Consider the following 23,243-nt stretch of genomic DNA (forward strand, 5'->3'; position numbering starts at 1 on the left):
AAATTACCCAACCAGTTAGAAACTGCAATTTTATTTTTTTAATTCGTAAGTATATCTATCTCCCAGGTAACAGAAACCTTCTGAGAACAATGCCCTGTTACTGAACGAAAAAAAAAAAAAGAACAGGACTAGCATGGCAAGAATTTATGGAATCTTTAAGGCTGGAAATGGGAATGTGTGAGGGAAGGTAGAGATTTCTTGGCTTCCAATAAAGACATGCGTGGACAGTCCCCATGCAGGCCTGGTACACGGTGGGGTCTGAATTCTCCTCACGTCCCTCCTGCACAGAGACAGGTGTCACTAGCCCCGGCCGCTATCCGTGATGGTCAGGCTCTGGCCGCTGAGAAGCGTGAGAGAAGCACTGGCACAGCATGCCAGACTGCTGGAGCCCTGGTCCAGGGCAAGGAGGGGCCCGTGGCTGAGCGGGGCTCCCACGGTTCTCAATCACGTTTCCCATTTCTCTGTTTTTGGGCTCTGCATGTGCTCAGCTGTCCCGTGGTCTTCAGCTGCACGGTGTTCCTTAGCCACAAGAATCAAATGCAAGAACTGCATATTTAACCTCCTGAAAGGTGAAGAGAAAATCAAGCATGGTCTTCTAATGATTGAAACTTTATGATTGTGATAAAGACTGTGATGTGTACTATAATCTTGGTTGGTAACAGGGAAGTCCCCTGAGGCTTGCCTTTCTTTAGGCTCAAAATCATTCATCCCTAAACTGAAAATATACCATCCACACTTGCCAACACATTCACATTTTCTTGTACACACACACACACACACACACACACACACAACACACCCCTTGTATAACTCTGCTTCCCCTATGACACTCTCTAGTGCCCTTTATTCTACCTGCCTGGTTTCCAAAATAAAACTGGAAGTCATCCTGGACTCACCTCCCCTCTCCATCGGCACTGGGTAGTTACCATGGCTATGGTCTATCTTCTTTCCCACCCTGAAGTCTGTCCACTTCTCCTCCTACCTCCATCACCGAGCACTGTGCAGTTTAATCACCAAAACCACTGCCTGTCTCTTCCCTAAAGGTACAGACCTGCCTTCACATAATCTTTGTGCCTTAGGCCCTGAAAACATAGTGCCTGGCACCTAGCAGGTCTTCAATCATGTTTGCTAAATGGATGATTTTCTTATACAACCTCTTCATGCATTTGCAAGAACATATGGCTGCCCAGGTGGTATGACTGGCAGGCAACCAAATGGAGTACAGGAGTGATTTAAACCCACCACCCTCCCAATATGATCTAATGCCAGAAATCTCCACTGGCAGGACAGACTTAATTCCTGAGCTAAAGCATTATGTTTCCAGGAGGCCTGTGTTTAAAAAAATCTAAGACAAGAATCATCACATCATATCAATTTATTTGGTCAGTTAGCAAGGTTCTGAATTGGACATAAGACAAACGAGTTTTGACAGCTGTTTAGGTCAAGTGAGATCCATGGCATAAGGTGTTACCCCAGGGAGGGGGTGAGTCTGAAGGAAAATCAGAAGAATAAAATTCAATATTTAGGCTTTGCCTCTAGAATTAGATGTATCATAAGATGGAAAAGGCAATCATTCATGTTTGAGTCAGAAATAGTAGAGCTGTACTTCCTGGCTCCGGTTATCGAGCTCTGCTCTGTATGCTCTGCTTTCACTTACAACGATAATTCTCATTCTAGACATGAATCTAATAAAACCATGTGTCTGGATTTCCTGGAATTTTTCTGACTCTGAATATGGACTTGTTCCCAAAAACTTCCATGTTCCATGTGCCCTCATGATTGGGTCGTTTCCATGATGTCAGTGGATGCCTGATGCCTGCTTACTGCTGCCAGACTTGACAGCTGTGGTGGGTCAAAATTTATCCTCACCAAGAGAAGCAAGGCCTGAATTCACCTTTTAATTTATTGCTTGAGTCAAAATGAGGATGAAGTGAGAACTGATAAAATAACCTAGTTGACCAGAAAGTGTTTTACATCTTATTTCTAAAAGTGCTCTAAACCACATTAAATCATCTCCAGATCTCCCAGATGTCACTGGTGATTAGAATTCCTGCAAGTTCACTGGGCTTCCTCCTCCTTCCCTCCCTGTCCATCTCCGCCCCCCTCCATTCTTTCCCCACTCCTCCCTCTCCGCTGCTCCCCAGCTCCTCCCCCTCCCTCTTCCCCTCTATCTCTTCCTTCTCTCTTTTCCTCCCTCTCTCTCCTCCCATTCATGTTTTCTTTCCCTTCCTTCTTTTCCCTTCTGTTTCTCCTTCCCTCTCTTCCTTTTTACCTTCTTTTTTTTTCTTCATTTCCTTCCATCCTTCACTTATTCAGCAAATGCTTGTTCAGGGCTTATCTTAGGTCAGATGCTACAAAGAAGAATAAGATAAAGATAATTGTACAGGGATGCCTGGGTGACTCAGTGGCTGAGCATCTGCCTTCAGCTCAGGTCGTGATCCCGGGGTCCTGGGATAGAATCTTGCAACGGGTTCCCCGTGGGGAGCCTGCTTCTCCTTCTGCCTGTGTCTCTGCCTCTCTCTCTCTGTGTGTGTGTGTCTCTCATGAATAAATAAATAAAATCTTTAAAAAAGAGAAAAGAAATCAATGTCGGCTGTTGTCACACTGTAGTTAACGGCACAGCGTACCTGATGCTAAGTGGCATGCTAAAGACTAGAGCAGGATTTGCCAACTAGGAGGACCTCTGGGTTTGACTCCTGACTCTGCCTTTGACTTTATGAATGACCTTGACTAGGGATCTGGGCTATCAGATCCGCACTGAAGAAAGGAAGGGTGGGCCTAGGTGCCTCCTCAAGTTCCTCAACTGACTATAAGATCTGAAAGATCCTCTGGGAGTGTGAAGGGCTCAGGGATAATGAGGAATCCTGGTCTTCCAAGGTCAGAAATGGGAAAGTGAAAGCCATAAAAAGTGAGTAAATAAAGATCTTGCTCTTTGAAACCCTTGCCTATCAAGGAATCTACAACAAATGTAAGCAAGTCTTATTTCCACTAGCACAAAAGAGTCCAACTGCTTTTCTGGTCAGGCCTTTGCAGGAGCAAAGTGAAGGAGCGGGAGGCTAGAGGGCAGATCCTGAGATCCTTCCGCAGAAGAGCAGCGCCCCCTGCTGCCGCTCAGTGGTGCTGCACTTGATGAATAGACCTCCTGAGGCATCTCCAGCCTGGGGCTTCCCTGACTATGGAATCAAAAGCACCAGTTTTCATCAGAAGCTGAGCTTCTAACTTTGACAAGACCATCAGACTGCGGGACGATTTCTCCACAGGTTAATTTTGTCCATGTTTTAGATTTACTTTGGCATCAAACTGTTCAGCCATGCTACATACCTTTGTAATAAATCAACCTCCATGATTTGTACTAACAATACACAGTCAAAATCTGTGATTCCAAGTTCAAGGCTAGGTTCAAAGATCTGAAGTGTCCTTTAGTTCCCTCCGTTACTCAATCAACCAACCGATCAGATGGCCAAATCTCCCTCCAGCTCTAAAATTCAGCCTCCTGGAGAAAATCATGTACCTGTTGATGTGTTGAGCACAAGATGTTTTATATATTGAGGAATAGAGAGATTTAAGACACATTCCTCGTCTGTCATTGTGGAGAATTGGCATGAAAATACACAAACGTAAATAGCGATTATAAAAAGTAAATATTGATGCTGAGCAACAAAGAAAAAATGCCCCAGGGCGGAACGGACCATAAGTGCTTTGAGAGCCAGTGCTTCAGGCAGACAGGCAGCCAGAGAGGCCTTCAGAGAGGAAAAGTTTCTTGAGCTACAGCTGTAGATTTAATAGTATTTGGATATATTCAGGGATGATGGAAAAAAAAAATAAGCAAGCACAAAACACAGAGGCAGAAAACATGTTAAAAGTTTTGGCTAAAAAAAACAAAACAAAAAACCCCGTGAAATGCAATGTACTTGAGAAATACCAGGAAGATTAACTTAACCTGAGTAAGACTTTTTAGAATAGTGTGAGATAAGGCAGGAAAGGGAAATTGAGACATGATTAGATATTTCGTAAATGCAAGGATACGGAATTAGAGCTTTGTTCCTGTAAGCAGCTGAAAAGCACTGTAGATTTCTGGGAAAGAAAAGAAAATCATCAGACGTGTGTTTTGAGAAGACTCACCTGGCAATTAGATAGAGGATGAAATGATTCAAAGATGGGAAAAAGATGCCCTGAGTGTATGAAAAACACAGAGCTGGGGGCACCTGCATAGTTCAGCATCTTCTTCAGCTTAGGTCATGATCCTGCGGCCCTGGGATGGAGTCCAGCATTGGGCTCCCTGCAAGGAGCCTGCTTTTCCCTCTGCCTGTGTCTCTGCCTCTCTCTGTGTGTCTCTTATGAATAAATAAATAAAAGCTTTAAAACACACACACACACACACACACACACACAGAGCTAAAGAAGAAGGATCTCAAGGTCTCAAATGTGTACCTAAAAGCAGAAATGAATCTGGCTCTGTGATACTTTTCTATATCGAGGAATATATAATAACTTAACATTATTCTGAATATCAAACCCAGTTTGATAGTTTGATGCTCACTATATGGTAAGGAGGAAGAAAAGGAGACACACACACACACACACATACAAAGCCACAAAAGGAGCTACTGTAGAGGGAAAAGGATCTTGACCCAAAGTCTGAGAGAGGCAATAGCAATGTCAAGGCCCAGAAACATCTAGAAGGATTAGAATTGGAAAAGAATTGGTTGGACACATTGTAGATAGTGCACAAATAATGAATGAAAGAACTGATTGGTTACTTGTTTAATATTCTTTCATTATACAGATTTGGGCAGGAAGGAAACTTAGAAATGATTGTTCTCTTGAAGCAATGACAATTTGTACCACATCTTCCCAAATAGCTTTCCAGTTTCAGGGTTGTGTCCAGTGACATGAGCTCACTCCCATGCTAGGTGGACCACCAAGAGATTTCTGTCAACATTCAGAAGGGGCACTGGATCTCACTCCCACACCTCCCAATGCCTGTTCTTTTCCCTAAGGCTAGATAACCACAATCATTCCGGATTGTTCTATTTTGCCAATGTCTTTCTAGAGCACTGAGCACATGGGACTGCCCTAAAAATCAGAGCGCTGAACAGGACAGTAACATCTCCCGGCTTTAGTCCCTGTAAAGAGTAGAGCCTGCGGTATATTTAGTGTGAGTCTGCGCTGGACTCAGGGCTGGGAATCTGTTTATTAGCAACTCCTAATGAGCAAGGTCACTTGGGTCCTTCATTGTGCTAAACCTCCGACATATGCTCTATGTCATTCCCTATAGAGTTCTTTTTCTTTTAGACAGCATTTAAGCTCAGACTTAGCATTGAATTTGGTACCTGGTAAATATTTAATAAATATTTAATGTTCCAACTTAAAATTTTAAGTCTGGTTGCTTCAGTGTTCCACCAATAGCTAACCTTTTTCATTTCTTCCCCTTACGTTCTATCTCTATCTCCTCATAAAAATCTGAGTTTGTTTGGGGCAATGATTATGTCTTAGTATGCCCAGTTCACCAAAACCTGGCACAGCAATTGGCATGAACTAATGAACTAATATTTAAAATAGTAGTGCAAATTATTGACGGATTGGACAGTGTTTTATAAAATGAATGTTCCATTTCCATATTAGAAATAATATCTCAGAGATATAATTTTATGATGCTCCTAAAATGTCAGCAGGGAGATTTTCTTCTTGTCTGTATCACTTATTTAAACGATACCTATACTTATGAGTCAATTCGTACATCCATACAATGAAATATGATTCAGTAGTAAAAAAAAAAACAAAAAAACAAGCTACAGATATGTTCTGTACCGTGGATGAGCTCCAAAAATACTATGCTCAGTTTTTAAAAGTCCAGACAAAAGAGACCACGTTATGTGATTCTATTTATACAAAATATCCAGAAAAGGCAAAGCTATGAAGACAAAAAGATTCATGGGTGACTGGAAGGGGGGGGGGCAGGCTAAGGGGGTGGGTAGGGTAAGGAGACAATGGAGATTAGTAGTAAATGTATCCATTGGGGTGATGAAAGTGTTCTAAAACAGATCGATGGTGCAGGTTGCACAACTTTGTCAATTTACTAAAAAAAAATAATAATAACTTGAAAGGGATGAATGTACAATATGTAAAATGTGATAATATAGCGATATTTTTTAAGTCAATTTAGGTCTCTGAAAGCTTTTCAACGTTCTTAAGGCTGCAGGAAGTTCCAAGGAGACATGAACATCCTTCATGGGCAGGCACAGGCAGAGGGAGCAGCAGGCTCCTGCGGGGAGCCCGACGCGGGACTCGATCCCGGGTCTCGGGTCTCCGGGGTCACGCCCTGGGCTGAAGGCGGCGCTAAACCGCTGCGCCACCGGGGCTGCCCGCAAGGTGGTTTTTGAATGAAGAACACACCGAGGCATTTGAGGAGTGCAGCCCCCCCCCCCCCCCGCCCCATCATTACTGGACCCTCTATTGTGCCTGTTGCAGTTGCCAACCAGCATCTGCCGAACGCTGCGGGCTCCCTCCCCGCAAGCCCCGCGCCACCTGCGCTCTGGGCGCTGCGGGCTCCGCACCGGCCTTCCCGGGAGCGGCTGCGGCTGCGGCGGCCTCAGCTTCACTGGTCAGTGCGGGGCGTCCGAGGCAGTGGGACCCTGAGTTCTGAGGGGTTTTGACCAAAGGTCAGTGCAACATTTACAAGAACAGATCATTTACTCTGCCCCGCGTGACTACTGCTGGGCATTATCCTTCCTTGCTCCCTGCCAGGAGGCCCGACGGCGCGCCCCGCGCTGCGCTCCACGGTCAGGACGCCCTTCTGTGTGCTCTGTGTGTGCACAGACATGCTTCGGGATGAAGAGCTGGGGAGGAAAACCCCAAATCATCAGGCCGCCGATGAAATGAACTGATGGTGTTCCCACTGCTTCGTTGCCTTTTTTGGTTTTTTTTCCACATTACACCACAAACATCTTTCCTTGAGTCAAAACTTGTGTTTTATTTTGGCAGCAGCTCACCCATCTAGAATTCACAGCATTGTGCTATTCTGGTTGGAGAAGGGTGTGGGGTGCACCGAGCACCCCCTGCCTTCAGGCTGTCCCCCCTGAGCTCGGGGACACAGTTGGAAAGGTGATGATCCCAACACCCACACCTGTGGCTGAGTAACATTTTATTTATGGATGAAACATGACTTTTCAAACATGTTTCCTCTGTAGGACATGGAGTTTATGTCCACTTTTCATTATTTTATAGAAGACTGCAGTAAGCAGCATGTAGTTAAATCATGCATATTTAGAATATTTTCTTTGTGTGTGTTTTTTTGCTTTGTTTTTAAGACTTTATTTATTTATTCATGAGAGACACACAGAGAGAGGCAGGGACACAGGCAGAGGGAGAAGAGGCCCTATGCAGGGAGCCGGACGTGGGACCCGATCCGAGGACCCCGGGATCATGCCCTGAGCCAAAGGCAGACCCTCAATCACTGAGTCACCCAGGAGCTCCAGGATATTTTCTGAAATAAACTCCTAAAAGTGTTACTGCTGGTTCAAATATATGCACCTATGTATACAGATCGAAAATTAGACTCTAAAAATTTAGTTCTGATTAATTTTTAGCAGCAGAATATGAGAGTGTTTGCTTCCTTAGCCATTGGATAGTGTCCTTTTAAAAATTCCTGCCAAACAGTGTATGTTCTCATTCATTTGGGGAATATAAATAATAGTGAGAGGGAATATAAGGGAAGGGAGAAGAAATGGGTGGGAAATATCAGGAAGGGAGACAGAACATAAAGACTCCTAACTCTGGGAAACGAACTAGGGGCGGGGGAAGGGGAGGAGGGCAGGGGTGGAGGTGAGTGGGTGACGGGCACTGAGGGCGACACTTGACGGGATGAGCACTGGGTGTTATTCTGTATGTTGGCAAATTGAACACCAATAAAAAATTAATTTATTAAAAAATAAATAAATAAATAATAAATAAATAAAAATAAAAAAATAAAAATTCCTGTCAAAAACTAAACTAACCTAAACTAAAATTAAAATAAAATAAAAATCCCTGTCAATTTGAAAGGTGGAAAATTATATTCATTGTTCAAATTTACAACTGTTTGAATCCTCATGAGGCTGGATAATTTTTCTATATTTAGTAGCCATTTGTGTTGTTGTTGTTCTATCTCTATCTCTTGATTTTTGTTGTTGTTGTTGTTTTCTCAGAATTCTTAAGAAGAAAGCTTGAGTTCATTTTCCGCTCTCCTGGAGCGAAGGTTCAAAGTAGAGTTTGGAATCCAAGCACCAGCCAGTAAGGCAGACCACAGGGTTTGTGACTCAGGTCAGAGGCAGTTCTGGATGATTTTCCATCACCTTCAAGAACTTGATCATCGACTCTTGAAGCACAATCAAATTTCTTGGATGCAGATAGCCCTTGAACACATAATTTCATAGAAAACTTCAAAGAGTTCCCTGTGCCTTTTCTGAGGAGAAAGACAAGCTCAGAGGTCTTGGAGGCAGTAATCAGATAAGTACCTCCCTATTGAACTAAGCATCAGGCTTGCAATAGAATCTTTGCAAGATAAATTTAAATCACAATGAAGTCTTGTGTAACATTAAAAAGGAGTCATGAGACTGTGGCAGGCATCTGAGCAGTCCTCAGGATTCCCTTATCTTGACTACTCAATTTCCTTCCCTCCTTCCTGCCTTCTTTCCCTCTATCCCTCCCTTTCTGTCTCCCTCCTCCCCTCCCTTTCCCCCTCTTTCTTTCCTTTGTACCTTTAGCTTCCTATTTGGGAATACCTGTACAAAGTATTGTGGGAGTTTTTACAAAAAAGGAAGATAATAAACCCTGTTCCAAAGGTGTACATAGGACATGCATTCGGAAAATTATTTATAAATTAGTCCTTTCCTTTTGAAAGAAAAACTGTTCAATGTTTTGATAGCAGTACTTTCTACAACCTAGTAAAAAGCTATTTGAAGGTGAATTATTGTTTAGATTTTTGTATATGTAAAAGTAACAAATGTTTGTTTTGAAAACTTAAGCAATATAAAACCACATAAAGCAAAGTAAAAGTGGCCCCATGCATGCACAATAACATGGGTAAAAAGACACAGACATCCCGTTCCCCGGAGTAAGAGTGTGAGTGTGCCCCTACAAACATGTCCCCATGTGTGGACACATCTGTAACATGTACATAGCAAAATGCAGCATGAGCTTTCTTTAATCTTGACATCTTGGCTAAAGCTCCAAAGCCAAGGCCCGTCTCCACAAAGTCACACATTGTAAATAGTGTCAATGAGCTGTCTCAATTTCCTTCAGCCTTATAGTGTTGGCAAAACTGGTCCTTCCACCTTACCCCCCCCCCCCCCCACTCCATCCATCCTCCAGAAGCAGGTCAGCCTCATGGAAGGAGAAAGGGAGTCATCCAGGTAACTAAGTGCAAGCCTGAGGAAAGGTGCTTTGTCAGGAACAGGGATGCTGGCCTCTAGTCCCCAAACCAATCCATGGGAGGGTTGCGTGAGCACCAGGCATAGGGAAGGAGGTTGTCTACCTGCATGCTTACTCAGCCAGGAGACGCATGGCAGAGCCTGCTCTGTACCCCTTAGCATGTGAGCACACGAGGATGGGAACCTGCTTTTCCTGTCTCACCTACTGCTGAGTGTCCACAAGGCTGACTGTGATGCCAGAGCAAGGAGAGAGGACAGCACCAGTGCAAGGGGCCCAGCCACTGTCAGCACAGTGAGTTGTGGTCTGAGTCCCTGGTGATGAGGAAAATACAAGTGCAAATTTTGAAACAATGGTTTAAAACAATGGGGTTTGCAAAACAATTTTTGAATTCGGAAAATTCTGTGTTGACAACGGTCGGTGGGAAAGGGGTCTCTTAGACATTAGATCTAAGTCTGCAAATTTAAATATCTTCTTTAGAGAAATATTGGTAGTATCTAACGAAATTATAAAGCCTTTTCACCTAGCAATTCCACTTCTAGCAGTCAACCTTACAAAATAACAACAATATTCTTCCAAGGCTGTTGGGAGACTTTGGATACATCCAGACAAGGACTTGCACCAAGGGAATGGCAGTGAGGATGAAGAGGAAGACGGGCACGAAGACGGGTAATAGGTAGAATTAACAGGGTTTAGAGGCTGCCATGGATCTAATTTTGTCCCTCAGAAAGACGTACTGAAGTCCCAGGATCCATGAATGTGACCGTATTTGGAAATAAAGTCTTTGTAGGGGATCCCTGGGTGGCGCAGCAGTTTGGCGCCTGCCTTTGGCCCAGGGCGCGATCCTGGAGACCCGGGATCGAATCCCACATCAGGCTCCCGGTGCATGGAGCCTGCTTCTCCCTCTGCCTGTGTCTCTGCCTCTCTCTCTTTCTCTCTGTATGACTATCATAAATAAATAAAATTAAAAAAAAAATAAAGTCTTTGTAGATGTAGTCCAGTTTAGGTCAAGGAAGCCAAGGTAAGGTCACACCAGTTAGGGGGAGTCCTAAATCCAGTACAGCTAGTGTCCTCATAAGAAGAAGAAAACAGACGCAGAAGCCCAGGAGAATGTCATGTGATGACAAAGACAGAGGTCGGAGTGTTGCATCCCTAAGCCAAGAAATGCCAAGATTATCAGAAACTAAGAGAAAGGTGTGGGGACAGATTCCCCCCTCGAGTCTTCGGGCAGAGCTGGGCCTGGAGCCATCTTCATTGGGGACTTCGGGTCTGTAAGACAGTAAATTTCTGTTGGTTTAAGCAACACATTTGTGATCTTTTTTTTGTTGTTTAAGATTTATTTATTTATTTATTTATTTATGACAGAGAGAGAGGAGAGAGAGAGAGAGAGAGAGAGGCAGAGACACAGGCAGAGGGAGAAGCAGGCTCCATGCACCGGGAGCCCGACGTGGGATTCGATCCTGGGTCTCCAGGATCGCGCCCTGGGCCAAAGGCAGGCGCCAAACCGCTGCGCCACCCAGGGGTGCCCCATTTGTGATCATTTAAGGTGGCCCAGGAAGCTAATACAGAGGCCAGGCTGTGGGGGCCTCCGGGAGGAAGGAGGAATCCTGTGGCCAGTGTGTCCAGCCGGGGCCACTGCGCAATAGTCCATTGTGTGTAAACGCCACATTTTGTTCACACAATCATCTGTTGATAGTTCCCTGAACTCTTACTTCATTCTGTAGGAAACAGCATTTTAATTTTCCTTTGAGAAATTTCCTCCTCCCATTGGGTGAAGTCTGCTAGTCGGCCAGTGGGCTAGGAGGTGTAAGGTGCTCTGGGCTGGGGGCGCCTGGGCTACTCATTTGGTTAAGTGCCTAACTTGACTTCTGCTCAGGTCATGATCTCAGAGTTGTGAGATCAAGCCCCCCCCCGCCCCCCGTCAGCTCCACACTGGCTGTGAAGCCTGCTGAAGACTCTTTTCTCCCTCTGCTCCTCTCTCTCTCTCTCTCTCTCTCTCCCCCTCCCTATTTAAAAAAAAAAAAAATGCTCTGGGCTGAGACCAACCCAAGCAGCTGTTCTCTCCTAGAATAAAAAGCAAGATGATAAATAGAATAAAAATGGGATTGTTTTTGGTAATACGCAGCTATAACCAAGCAAAACTAAGTAGTGGTTTTGGCTACATAGAAACGTTTCAGTTTGTATTTATTCCCAAGCCCTGGCTTCCAGTTTTCCCTAAATTATGTGACTTACATGACAGCCAATACCAGATTCTGCTGCTAAAAAATCAGAGAACTCTACACTTATCGAAACCAAATGAATGGCACCCCACTTCTACAGCCTCCATTCAGGCTATGGACATGAGATCTTTTCCCCTAAAAGAATGTATTCAGTGTTTATTTTTATGTTACTTATTCTACTATTTATTCTACTCTATTCTATTATCTACTCCACATAGATTTGTGTGGAGAAGATACAGAGTGTAGGAGGTAGGGAGAAGGAAAAGAACAGGCTAGGAGTTTGCTGCCATGTTTTTGCCCAATAGATGAACTTGAATCTCCTTAAGGAATCTACTGATCTTCATTTTTGCTTTTTATGGCAAACCTGGGCTACTGTGGAAGGACTTATTTGGAAGCTGTGTAACTCCACACAGTCTGGTGTCCCTAGATGCCTTGGGAGGCATGGATATGTATTTCCAGAACAACCTATGTTCATCAGTGCTCTACAAGCTGATGAACGGCCATACTCCTGCTTTTGCCTACTGAAAATCTTTTATTTCTCCCAAAATATTCATTCATTCAGTAAATAATTGTTGAACACCTGAAATCTACCAGCACTGGGGTTGCTAGGGATCCAGCAGCTAACAGGACAGACACACTCTGGGTCCTTGTGAAGCTCACCTTCTGGTGGGAGAGAGACCAAAGATAATGAACTAGCCAAGCAAAACTACGTAAAATTCTAACTCAGCTAAGTGCTCTGAGAAGCTCTGAAAGAGGATGTCACCTTGTCAGGATTGCAGACAAGGCTTCCCGGGGAAAGGGTGATTGACCTGAGTTTCAGAAGATTAAGTCGAATAAATAGGAGATGCCAAAGTAGTGGAACAGCAGGAAGCTGAATTGGGGCCGAAGAATAGACACTGGCAAAAGTTCGACAGTTGGAAACATCCTGGCATCTCTGTCTCAGAAAACTTCAGTTCTTCCATCTTATTTTACCTAATAGTTTTCATATGGATTTCTTTCCACAATGCTTTAAGATACCCTAGCTAACGTTGAACTCACAGCTGCCATGCCAGACTGGTTTTGGCTGGGTCCCAGCTTCTGCGGCCCATTTCTCCATCCACTTCCTTCCCTTCTTCCACAATGCGCCATCCACTTGAACTTGACAAATAGGCTGAGCATCCTCTGGGCTGAAAAATAAGGGATTAAAGGAGCTTCCAGTTCAAGTCAATGTGGTGGTTCATTTAACCCTGACCTTGTGCCTTGGTTCTGATAACCAGGTCGTGGAGATAAGACTGTTTTGCCTGCAGGCCTGGTGACAGGTCCCCCTCTGGGTAACCTGGTGCTCCCAGCACCGAGCACCGTTTAGCATTAGGGTTCTGTCTTGTTTTTTTCCTGTCTCCCTGCTGGGAATCGGAGCCCCATTTGTGAATTCCAGCAGGGCCTCTCTGTCTACAATATGTCCTGAGGCCACTCCCTGCTTTCCAGAGTTTGGGAACTTCTCCTCTGTATTTCCAGTTACAAGGGGTGGCCCTTCGTAAGAGGTGCCCTTTGGCTCCCGGGTGTTTGCAGTGACCGCCCCCTGGTGGTCATGGCCTCAGGGTGCTCTCACTTCCTAGGCCAGCAGTCCTGGGCTTACGGTCCTTAGGCATCAGCCCCACTCCCTTGGCGGACCTGCAGCATGGGGGCCTGGCTCTTTCTAGTCTTCTACAGTTAGCCAGGCCGTGCCACAGTCATACCAGACCCCAGACTGAACCACAGCTGGGTACCCCCTACCCCCTAATCCAGGGCTCTACACTCTCCATGCACATCCTATACCTAGTAAATAAAACTAGCTATGTTAACTAGGATTTGTGAACTCTGATTCAAATGTAAAAAACAATTTGTGATTAGAGAAAGATTTTATTTTCATTACTCAAGGAGCACTATGATGGTCAGTATGTATTTCTTTAGCCAGTCCAGAAGCATTCTCAATGAAGCCATCTCCAGCCTGTTGTCATTCATACTGTCTGCAGATTAACAGAAACTGTGAGCCATGAACCAAGAGGGCAGGATCCATGAGGATTCAATTGGTGCATACAAATAGACCCCAAATCTCACGCACTTCCCCTCCGTGAGATTGGCCAGGACTCCAGTGGGGAAGGTGATAGATGGCTGCGGTTCTCTGCCCAGCACTCGGGGCACCTCTCTCCCGCCCTGGGCTCTCCCACTCCAGGACACTCGAGGCAGCAGAGAGGGAAACAGCATCAATTCTTCCCAGTAAGGAGCAGCCCCATGGAAGGAACCAGCCAGCTCACAAGGAGCCCATATTTCACCAGCCACCCTAGCAATTATCGTACCAGGAGAGCACCTCGGTGTGTGTTAGCCCATACAGCAGGTCAACGCCAAGGATGACTAGCCAAGCTGGACTGTCCCTCAGTTCCTGCTCTATGGCACAATTTGAAGAGAAGATGAGTGTTCCCTAATATGTTTCGCATTCTCTGCCACCTGACCAGAACGAAACCACTCAGCCATTTCCTTGAAAACTACACAGATTACAGAGAGGCCAAGCTCAGAAAATATGCCAGGGAACATTAGTTGTCACCCCACCTCACATGATGTTTCAGAGTCTGTAACCTAATACAAATCCCCATAATCTTAACACTTCATCTTACTTAGCAATACTCAGCGAGAGAGATGCCTGTACAGGTCGCCAGGGATATGAGCTCTGAGTACAGGCTGTTCTGACCGTATCTGAGAAATACCTAAGGCTGGGGGAGGCAGAGGGAGGCGAGGTGGGGAATGTTTGATGATGCAGATATTAAAAAAAAAAAAAATCCAGAGTTGGCACATCAATAAAACATACCAAAAACTAAAAAGAAGGAAGGGGGAGGACAAGGAGGAAGAGGAGGCAGGAAAGGAATGCAAATGAGACAAAGCAAGGAGCCCCCATAATCCCCCCTGGGGTGAAGCGCCCACGTGGGCCTTACACTCACCGTGACGGCTGTCACTGCAAGCCCTCAGTCCAGTTCCATAGAGTATAATAGTGTTTTATTTTTAAATGATCAACCCCCACCTGCTCAACTTTGGCAAGCAGATGTCACCAGGATGGGAAAAGCTCTGCATGCAAACAAAAGTGGGAGCTGTGGTCCTGGTTCCCTGGACGGTAGCCAAATGCAGTTCAATCATGCCATTCCAGCTGGGGTGGCTTCGGGACTGGGGAAAGCTAGGCTAACTCAGGATCCCATTTTCCCTTTAGCTGAAAGCCACTTGCCAGCGGGGTTGGCTGTGCCCACAGCTTGTAAAGGAGCTTCCTCCGGGCGGCCACGGGTACCCCACGCAGCCTCCCCCGGGCAGCATTCTCCCAGCCACCAGGAGAATGGCACATGGCACTGACCACCCAGCTGTCGCAAAGACCTGGATAGGATCAAACAGGATGTGGGCACGGTGTGCCCCCAAATCCGGCCAGGTCAAATATGTGCATGGTCTCAAGGCTCAAACAGTGTGTGGTAGCCTTAGACATATTTGCATCTTGAAACCCCACGCTGACGTTTTGTAAGGTAAACCCTCCTGGAGAAAGGTAACAGTGTGCAAACATAGTCTATAAAGAATTTAAGACGCTGTTAAAGAAAGTGTTTCTTATGAAATATATGCTTTCAGGGATGTGATTACTCCAGGAAGGCTACCTTTAGTTAAAAACCAGGTCAAGAATACCTGAATGGAAAAACTCCACACGATAAAATAAATATCCACCAGGGCAGCCAGAGGTGCACAGGAGACCAGAAACTCCTGGAAGAAAGCAAATAGGACTGTGAAACTCATCGTGAACCCTAGCTCCACAGAGGAGAGTGAGTGTTCCCAAGTTAGAGACTCTCAGGGCCAGGATGCACTGCTTGTGTCACCCTACCTAGGCACGCCTGGCTTCCTGAAGGAGGCACCCAGGGGACACAGCTCACTCACAGCAATGTTGGGCTCTGCAGAGAGACATGACACTTACCTGTTTCGAAGCAAATTCTCTTCTGCAAGTGCCAGAAAGATCAGGTATTCCTGAAGAATGGAATCATCCTCCTGAGAGGGGTGACATCATCACAATCACATTTGATTGAAAGTGCCTCCATGCTCAGAAATACAGTTCCTTTTCTCGAATTCCTGCCTGCCTCTTTCCCACCAGTCAACAGAACCCCAACATTTTCCCTGAAGGATATACCAACTCATGGTCATTTCTACCTTGTTTTATCTATTTATTTATATGAGTTTGTGTCATTTAATTTTGCTTCTGTCCTTTGGTTGTTCTTCTCCCATCCTCCCTGGCTTAGAAACTCTATGAGGTGACATATTCAAGATCTGCTTTTCTTACGTGCTCCATTGCCTGATCCTACAAATACTATGGGCATTTGAAATATTCCCATTGAATACAGTAAGGAAGACACATTAAAAATGAAATGTTTGGGATGCCTGGGTGGCTCAATGGTTGAGCGTCTGCCTTCGGCTCAGGGCGTGATCCCGGGGTCCTGGATCAAGTCCCACCTCGAGCTCCCTGCATGGAGCCTGCTTCTCCCTCTGCCTGTTTCTCTGCCTCTCTCTGTGTGTCTCTCATGAATAAATAAATAAGAAAAATCTTTTTTTTTAATGAAAGAATGTTTGAGGAAATCTTTGCTCTAAGTTGTTATTGAAAAGATTCCTTTCAGATATAATACTTTGAGAAAAATATAAAAATGTCCATTTCCATGTTACACTCAAGGCCATGAACTTCCATTCCACTTTATCATACTAGACTAATAAAGGAGTTGGTAGAGTCCTGGTAGGTTAGTTCCGCTCCTTTTCTATAGACCTTCTTAATACAATAACACCACCCACTGGAACTCACTTTTTTCATTTCTTCTCTAGAATAAGCCTGGAGCCCCCAGAGTGTGGAATTTATCCTAACACTTCCATTTATCCTCATTCATACACTGCTCTGTGAGTACATAGAGTCTTGAGGATCCTCCTGAGGTCTAGAAACCCCATACCCACAGCATCTCATCACTTTTCCTTCAATGGGGCATGTTTTTCTCTCAGAATATACTCACCCAACATCCAAATATTTCCTCACTTAGACTGTAGTGGGTTTTTTTTTCCTCTTTAAGAGGCGGAAACATGAAATGAGGGGGATCAGAATATGTCACCCTCCTGCCATAGCCACGGGTGTGCTTAGATTCAAGGAAAAAAGCGAAGACTTTGCAGTGGGCAGGATTCCAAGATGATCCCACTTATTCAATCAAACATGAACCTAGGTACTGCTGTGAGGGGACTTTGGAGAAGTAATTAAGGACTCTAATGTGTAGACCTTAAGATAGGGAGATTATCCAGTGGACCTGATTGAGGTAATCACATAAGCTCTTTAAAAGCAGAGTTTTCTCCAGCTAGTTATAGAAGAGGAAGGCAGAGATCTGAAGCACAAGATTTTGAGACGCTATTGCTGGCTTGAAGATGAGGGGGCGTCGGCAAGAAATGTGAATGGCCTCTAGTTGCTGGGAGCCACCAAGAAAAGGGTGACCGGGTGACCTCAGTCCTCCAGCTGCAAATAATTGAATTTTTCCAAGAACAACAACAAAAATTTGGAAATAGACTCCCACCTGGAGTCTCCAGATCAGAAGTCAGAGATTTCAGTCTTTCGAGACCTTTCCTAGAGACTCCAGTCAACCTGAGAGCTGTGAGCTAATATAGGGGTGCTGCTTTAAGTTTCAAAAAAAAAATACCACTTTGGTACAATGATTATTTTGAACTGAAAGCCCTTGAGAAAAAGCAGACACAGGAAATGCTCTCTGCCCTCCTATCTACCGAAAAGCAGAGCATAAATTCCCATTTTGAAGGTGTCCCCTGCCCTCTGCTATCCCAGGAAGAGAACAACCCTTACCATGGAAACAGAGACAGGACCTAGGCGAGTCTCCAAAAATGAACTTTACTGTATACCCCTCATCCAACATTGCTTTGCTCCGTTTGTTTACCTTCCTACGATTTATGACTCCCTCGAAGCCCAAAGCCCCTTTCCTGTATTTAGTCTCTCCTTCATAATTTGTTGCCTTCTATTTAAATGATATATAATTCCCCCAACCCCAAGTCTAACTGCTATTTTGGGTTTTCATTTTTGAGGGGGCAGGGGAGCCCCCAATGTCTGCAAAATTAAAAATAAAATCTGAATGCTTTTTCTTTTGTTAATCTGTCATTTGTAAGTTTAATTTACAGGCTCTAGGGACAGAACATAAAAAGGGAGAGGAAACGTTTTTCTGCCTTAAAGATATAAGATATAAAACATGGTCACTTAGTTTTTGTTTCTTAGGCATGGATTAAATTAAAAACTTTACACTTGCCATAATCATAGAACTACTTAGGAATAAAGAAGAAGGAGGGGGTGGCTTCAGGGTTTTCAAGAACTAAAGGTAGAAGTTGTAGATGACATGTCCAAGATGTGGCCCCAGAGACTTTTCTGGCACATCACATCATCTCTTTGTTAAATCAGAAATCAGTAAAGACTAACATAATTATTACCACTTGGCTTCAGCCTCATCATCAACAGGAGTGTTATATCCTCTGCACACAAGACGGTTCATATTGTCATATAGTGATTTTAATTTTTATTAGACTCAGTACAGCGAATGTGTATTCAATCTCCACTCTGTCTAAGGCACTGATTTGCCATAGGGATAAGAGAAATCTTGGCATGAATAATATGAAAATCTAATCCCTGATTTCCAGAGGCCAGTACTTTATGGAGAATGGAAGAGTGTTGGAACTTATTTTCAAAGCACTTTATGTGAAGCATGGAGATGATGTTTATATCTGTTTCAAAATATGTCAATCAGCAAAAAAGAAAAAGAAGACTGGGCCACCTAAAACCCTTTAGAACTTAAAAATTAGATGTTGCTTACAACATGGTTGACCTCTAAGGCAATCGAAATAGGATGTAAAAAGCTATCTATCGCCGCCAAGATTTAAATCATTTTTCCAAAATGGGTTTGCCAAGACAAAAGGAGGTGTTTTCTGCAGCAATCTGCCAAACAATCCCAAGTAATCATGGTATTTTTTTTAGGTTTCTGCAGCTATCTGCCCCTTTGCTTATGATAGCAAAGCATAATAAACAGTCAAAAGACAGAAATAGCAACGCTCACCTTATCATGCCAAGGGTTGTCATATTCTTTCTATAAACAATACAGTGCAAAGGTTCAGGAAGAGTGAGAAATCTGACCTGCAGCGATTTTTCCACTACTCATCACTTTGGATAGTTACAAGAAATCAAGAGAAGGGATTTTCTTGCCTAATTATTTCTAACCTTAAGTTCAGGGAGTTAGTCTTTCTCGAGATTAGAAGGCACTAAACACATCCTGAGGAAAGGGTGCAGTACATTTTCTCCAAGTACTGTCCAGGAGATGTGGATTCTGTCCCTTTATTTGGGATCTCAGAGGAAGGGGCAGGAGAGGGGAGGAGGTTCAGCGGGCTCAGCTCTGGCTAAGCGCTTCCGCAGGCCCTTGACGTTGATTCTGTGGGGAGCAGGACAAAGTCCATTCCGCTGGTGGAGCGCAGCCTGACTGCAGGCGGCCCAAGGCCCGCGGCCCAGCCGGGGGCCCCGGATCCCGGACAGTCCTCAACAACCGCTCAGAACTGCTTTCTGGGGATTTATTACTACAGAGAGAGTGCATTTCCCAAAGATACCTAAAGCGAATGCAAAAAGGACTCGAGATGTGTGTATTTTGGTGTACTTCAAACTCAGAGAAATAGTTCCAAAACCTCCAAAAGACATAAATATGCTGATCTTCAAGTTTTTACCTATCTTGATGATTCTCACGTGCATTGATTTCTTAGGAATGTTACATGAAAATCTGATTTTTCCTATGTAGAAAGTTGTGCTCTCCTGAGGCTCATTTCCCAGCGGCAGACCTTGCACTCTGATACGTGGACACCGTGATGCGACGCCGCCGTGGGCCCTCGAGGCCCGCCCCGAAATCTGCTCCCACTCAGGCAGGATCAGTGCCTGCTCCCCCAGCCCCTACCTCGTACCCCTGGCAGGGGCGCCACCTGTGCTGGGAGTCTTCCGGAAAAGGGGCTTTCGCCCTCTTCCACCATTCCCTATTTCTGAGCCAAAACACTAAAAATAAAGTACTCCCAATTTTACATATAAACTCAAATTGTAATTAAGGCCCCTTTTCCCCCCTGTATCTGTCCTCAGTGGATACAGAGGCCAGCTGCTTACTATCTGTGGGAGAAAAGTCCAAAATAGTTACTAGAATTTGCAATTATCTTTCATTGTCCTCAGAACACCCCTGCTCCCTGATGCTAGTCTATTTCGGTACTTCCAGTTCCGCTTAGAGGGACTGTTTGCTGTAAGATCTTTGGCAGGCCAGGTGACCACTTTGTGCCTCAGCTGTCCATCGGGAAATGGGGAGTGACACGGGGTGAGCTCAGGATCCCTAGCAACGCTACCTTGCCATGTTTCAGTGACCTCACCAGGCCTTAATGTTCCGAGGAGTATTTTTCAGTGCATTGTTGGAAATTGTCGAGTCACACTTGAATGGCAATTACAAGATGAGGCTGGAATATAATGATACCTCCTGAAAAAGATTGGACTGAGGCATGTGGGTGAGGAATGCAATGAAGTGTGGGATGGGAAAGTGTATTCCGAGTGAGGACATGACATATCCTTTGCTAACAGACAACATTAGGCAAATTCCCGATGCTTGATGAATGGCCAGCCGCAATCGGAAATAGGACCCTTCCCAGAAAGGCTGCCGATCATATTTTTGGCAGAAGCCTCAGATTAGTGAGAGTGATGCTTTGCACAGGCCCTGGGGTGAGTCAGCACTGACTGGGGTGCTGACGAGGATAGCAGCAGAGATTGACGACGTGAATGCTTGGACCTGCTAAGCTCGTAACCACGAGGACACATTCCAGAAGGCTTGCTTTATTTATTTTTTTAAGATTTTATTTATTTATTTATGAGAGACACAGAGAGAGAGAGAGGCAACGACACAGGCAGAGGGAGAAGCAGGCTCCATGCAGGGAGCCCGACGTGGGACTCGATCCTGGGTCTTCAGGATCACGCCTTGGGCTGAAGGCGGCGCTAAACCGCTGAGCCACCCAGGCTGCCCAGAAGCAACCATTTTTAACCAATTCTAGTTTTAGGTCTTCCATGCCACAGAACTAGTCCGTAAGTGTGTGCCTGTGTTTCTGGCTGTATCAACTTCAAATAATATATATCTGTTTCCTATGAAGAAAGGTGTGTGCATTTAATACACTTTATACTCTGAACTCACCTGCATTTCACCTTCCAGTTTTTGTTAGCTACGTTGGCATTTTGAGATCTTGAATGGTTACAGGCATCGCTGTCAATGATCTGCCTCAGTCCTTGCTTCTGGATTCATCACTTTCTGGCATCATCAACCCATCAAATGGGGAAAGTAGTTGTCCAAGGGCTAATCTCTGGCTCACTCTTTCCTCTTCCTGACATGTCAGCTGATTAATATCATCATCCAGGCTTGACCCTCTATACTGTTGTGTCATTTTAACTTAGTTTTCTGTACTTCATCTATAGCTCGACTTTAAAAATTGAAAGCCATTGAGAGACATTCATTATATCAAGATTATATAAATAGTAATTGCAGAATCAATTAGTATATGAGGCTTATAAAGATAGAAATGCTTCGTTAGGGCTCCTGGGTGGCTCAGTGGTTGAGCATCTGCCTTTGGCTCAGGGTGTGATCCCAGTGTCTTGGGATCGAGTCCCTCATCGGGCTCCCTGCAGGGAGCCTGCTTCTCCCTCTGCCTACATCTCTGTCTCTCTCTGTGTGTCTCTCCTGAATAAAATAATTTTAAAATTAAAAAAGAAATGCGACTTTATGTCACCAAAAATATCCATCCAAAAACTAATGGAAAAATGGATTCCCTTTATTTAGACCCTTTCTCTTTTTCCAAGTCATGTCACATTTCAGTTCACTTCATCCTATGATCACTTCTGAACAGTTTTTGTTCCTTTTATTCTAATGGAGTGAATAGACATGTGGACTTTTCTAAGGATCTACGATCATCCAGATTGTTACACATCTTTTCAGTCAGTGTTCGTTAATCACCACCTCCTGCCTACTGTATCCGACTTTGGGCCAACTGCTTTCTAGGCCTGTTTTACTGCTACTCATTTGAAATTTCTTTTCATTTTGTGCCTCAGCAGTTCTGCTGTTTGTTGGATTCGTTTTTCCTTCTCCTGAAATACATCCCAAGTCACACAGGGAAGAGTAAACAGGAGAAACCTCCTGAGTCATTAGCTTATTTTGCCTGGATTCTTGAGTACCAGACTAGCTGGCAATAAAATTAAGGTTCAAAATAATGTTTCCTGAGAACTTGGAAATCTTGCTCCACTATCTTGTATGATGACAACCTCATGCTTGTATTTGTGGGTGCTGGGGGTTTGTGAGGGGACTGTTCTTGCAGGTGTCCTGGTCATTTTCCCGGCAAGCTTTATGCTAGGTTTTTTTTTAATTTCGGCAGAATAGTTCCTGGCGCATGGTGAGTGTTTTTCATCGGAAAGGTATTTTTTTAGTTCAGGGGTACTCCTTTGTATATTTTATTTGCTTTTCTACCCCTGTACTCTCAGCTCAGGTGAATTACATCTTATCAGCTTTCTGGATCTGTCTTCCGTCTCAAATTCTCACTTATATTTTCCCTTTCTGTCATTCTCTGCATCCTGAGCTATTTTCTCAACTGTAGCTTCCAGATTAGTATGTTAGCTGTCAGCCAAACCAATGATTCCACTCTATTGACGTTTCATTGTGGGGGGTGGGGACAAGGTTTAATTTTCAAGGCCGGTGTCCTGTCCCTCGCTGGCTGCTTCTGCACAGCAGCCTGAGGCTGCGGGCAATCGTGCTGCGCTCTCGAATCTCCCAGACGGATTCGAAGTGTGATTCCTTCTTCTTTATCTGCTTCTCCCACGGTGAGCTGCTCTTTCACACGTCTTAGTATTTCTCTTTCACCAAATGTTCCATGATCCTCGGTCGATCAGTAATAACGGTGGATCAAACGCCTACGGGCTGATTATCCTACGTAGCCGGCAAAGTTCATCTCCGTGGGTTGGAAGAACAGGTCCCCCCAGGGGGGGCGCTGAGCCGGCCGGCCTCGGCCTCTGCGCGCTGCGTGGACCGCTCCGCGCCCACTCCCAGCCTCCCACCTGCTCTGACCGCCCGCCAGGGTCCCGAGTCCGCCCGGGCTCGCCAACGACCACGCGGGACGCCTGCCCCAGGAGGACCTCCTGGGTGTCTGAGCCCCTCGTCTGTGCCCGGGGGGCAAGGGCAGGAGGCAGCGGCTCCCGACTCCCGGGAGGGCGGGGAGGAGGCATCTGAGTGGCAGCTCGGACCAGTGTCCTCTACCTAATTCCTTGACACTCCAAGGACAATCAGGCCTCACCCAGACCTACTGGATCTCAACCTGCACGTGTACCAGAGACCTCAGTGGCTGGGAAGCTGAGCTAAGCGAGCTCAGAAGCTGGCAACGCCAAGCACTGACTCCTGCCGCGTCCATCCGCCACCTCTGAGGGCGCCTCTGTGCCTCTGCGGCTCTGCTGCAGGAGGGGCTCTGCTGCAGGAAGGGCTCTGCTGCAGGAGGGGCTCTGCTGCAGGAAGGGCTCTGCTGCAGGAGGGG

At 45.2% G+C, this 23,243-nt stretch overlaps 1 long non-coding RNA gene across 1 annotated transcript; it reads right to left on the reverse strand.

Moving 5' to 3' along the window:
• Positions 1 to 10,827: 10,827 nt before the first annotated feature.
• Positions 10,828 to 23,216, reverse strand: LOC121485765. The gene is made up of 3 exons (XR_005986359.1): positions 15,580 to 23,216; positions 15,297 to 15,371; positions 10,828 to 12,793 (listed from the first exon to the last, which is right to left on the reverse strand). It is a non-coding gene; the product is annotated as an uncharacterized LOC121485765 (long non-coding RNA).
• Between the last annotated feature and the right edge of the window lie 27 nt (positions 23,217 to 23,243).

The sequence above is a fragment of the Vulpes lagopus genome, chromosome 2, assembly GCF_018345385.1.
Source record: "Vulpes lagopus strain Blue_001 chromosome 2, ASM1834538v1, whole genome shotgun sequence".
In the NCBI taxonomy this organism is placed as follows: Eukaryota; Metazoa; Chordata; class Mammalia; order Carnivora; family Canidae; genus Vulpes; species Vulpes lagopus.